Raw genomic sequence first — 3,088 nt, 5'->3', positions numbered from 1 at the left:
CTTTGCTTTTAATATTTTCAAGTTTGGGACTTGATTTAAAGTACACAGAGAGCCATCACTTAACTACTTTAAGATTATATTATATCTTTGAGGTTTTAATCACTGCTTTTAAAAGTTATTTTTAAAGATGTTCACTTTTGATGAAAGCCCTAGAATACAATGTCACTCTGTAGCAGCAGTTTTCCACCAAATGCTTTCAGTTATGAAAACACATTGATTATACTGCTACATACTGCTAAAAAGTGTTCTGCCTCATAAAAGGATTTGGAGCAGCATTTGTTGCCATCTAAATTGTGTATTGTACATTTGATAGCTACATACTGAAACTGAACAGCTTTTCCTATCTAACCCCAAAGACACTATAATAAAACAATTCTGAAGCTTTTTCTGAAAAGCATGATTTGATGGATTCGTAATCTAAAACTAATCTTTTTGTTCCCCCAAAACAAATGCCAGTTACATGCATGCCTCTGCAGTTTTGTCCAACACTGTTTGGTCATCTCAGTCACTTAGAATGGCATTGAAAAATATTAAATGAAATGACAGGGTTGCTAGAAGTGTCTGAATTCCATCACCTAAGAGCAAAATCCTGAGGTTTAATGGGTGGTTTTAGTTTCCCACATTTCATGAGATGGAGGGGTTTGTATTTTCCTCCTGGGAAACATTAAATAAACTTCAGAAACACAAACCTATTAGTCTTGGCCAAACAAATCCAAAGGTCTGTGCTACTCAGAGCTAACACAATTTGCCTGATATCAAAGTTAATGCCAGTTTTGAAACTGAATTTGAGGTCCAGATTCCGAGGGTGGTGACCACATTTCTTCAGCCAAGTAAGGATAGGGAAGCCAATAGTATACCTATAGTCCAAAATTGAGTTTCAAAATGCTGAAAACATACATACTGATCTCATCCTTTCTGAACCCTGCTGTAAAATAGGATAGGCTGTACATTCTGGAATGCAAAAAATATAGGCTGATAAAACACTAATGTGGAATTCACCCACCTGGCTTTGGTGACCCAGGAATAACTTCATTTGGCTAGTGTTTCCTATAGTCACATATATACTACTTGATAGAAAGTAGTAATGGTATCTGTTAGCTCCTTATAACTGACTCTTCTGGACTGAACTTATACATCATCGTGTATTGTTATGGTTTGGATCCTGAGCATTCCCCAAAGGCCCGTGTACTAAAGGCTTGGTCCTCAGCCCATGGTGCTATTGGGAGGTGGTAGAAACTTTAAGAGGTAGAACCTAGTGGGATAAAGTTGGGTCCTTGGAAGGATGTGCCTTTGAAGTCCCCTTCAAGATATTCTGGCCCCTTCTTGTCACTGAATAGGCCTTTCCCAACTTGTACTCACCTCATGAAGTACTGTGCTGCCACAGCTCCAAACCAACAGGACCAAATGACCATAGACCTCTAAAATTGTGAGCCAAAATGCAATTGATTATGTCATATTTTGTCATAGCGTCAGAAAGCTGACTAACACTAATGTGTGTGATGAAAGGAATCAAAGGATTTTAGTTATGACATCATTTTTGAAGTCTTTTCATTGGATTTATTACCATCAGAAAACACGAGCTTCTTACCTTTATTTTGTCAAAAATGTCCCATACTTTATATTCTTACTGACCTTGTCACTCCTCCTCAAGAGATGGAATCTATGTGCATTCTCTTTGAAACTGACTGGGTCCCTGACACAAATGGAATGCGGAAGATGTGATGCTATACAACTTCTGAGGCTAGGTTGGAAAATACCATGCAATTTTTTCCAGTCTCTCTTGGAACATTCACCTTCCATGTAAGAAGTGTCAAGCTACTATGTATGCTGTAAGGAAGGCCAGAGACTACCTGCAGAGGCCCCAAGAAGGCATGAAGAAAGAGAGAGTTGTCTGGCTAGTCCCTACCTGCTTCAGCTGCTATCCACCTGCACTCACACAGGACAGGACCTTCCAGCCAAGCCATTTATAGATTCCTGACCCATAGAAACAAGGAATAATAATTGATTTTTTTTTGTTTGAAGTCGCTAAGCTTTGGGGTAACATGTTACACAGTATTAGATAACAGGAACAAACTCCTAACTTCTGCCTTTATTAAGAGGCCTCTTCAATAAAGGGTCTTGCAGTAGATGTGTAGAATACTGTCTAGATTCTCCCTCTGCTCCAAAGAACTCATTTGCCCAGGTGAGGGGAATGCAGGTTGTTGAGGCTCGCAACTCTGTCCCCTTCCAGGGGTTGCCCTTGACCAAAGGGAACTGTCTTGCACAAGGTACACCTTTCCCTATGGAAAGCCCACATTTAATGACTGCTTGATGCAGGGTACAAAGACCTGGCCTCCTTGGCATAATTCAGACAACACAAAAAGGGTATCACAGAGCCAGAGCATCTGCCTTCATGACCTACTGCACAACAAGTTCCACTTGAAGACAGTTTCAGATAACCTGAAATAAGACTGGCCTCAATCAAATGTTAACTCTCAGTAGAAAAAATGTTAAGGCCAGGCTAATAGATGCTATAATTCCTGATTTTTCCCAATAGAAAGAAGTAACAAAGCTATTCCGATTCTTGCAATGACATGAACAAAGTTACTAATCACCTGGTTATCATCTGTAGACCAAGGTGATTTCCTTGACAATCTTCAAGGCATACTTTGGTTGTACTGAGCCTAGCTGTATATGATCTAATTTGTCTGACCAAAACTTACTTTGACCTTAGAAAGGTTGCATTATATGTTTCAGAAGAGAGTGTATAAAAATAAAGCCGTAGTTTTAAGTATCTGTATCAGTGATCAACATTTGAAACAAGACCACAAACCATCTCTAAATCTCAGTCCTAGATAAGTTATGGAATTTTAGTGAATACCTGCTGAAACTATTTAAGGAAGAAGATTTTTACGATGCTTCTGAGACTTGAAGATGCCTAGTTTCATTTTTCCTGGAAGGAAATGCTTCATCTCTTATTTTATCTACCAGTCATCTTCTAGAAGTGATTGATTATTTCATAAGGACTGCAAAAAGAAAGAGTTCAAAGATCATTGCTGAAGGCTGATAATACGGGGAAAGCTCAATGATTTAAGCCACAAGACATTTT

Source organism: Castor canadensis, chromosome 6, assembly GCF_047511655.1.
Source record: "Castor canadensis chromosome 6, mCasCan1.hap1v2, whole genome shotgun sequence".
NCBI classification, from domain to species: domain Eukaryota; kingdom Metazoa; phylum Chordata; class Mammalia; order Rodentia; family Castoridae; genus Castor; species Castor canadensis.
The sequence above is the reverse complement of the archived record's forward strand: the minus strand, read 5'-3'. Positions refer to the sequence as shown.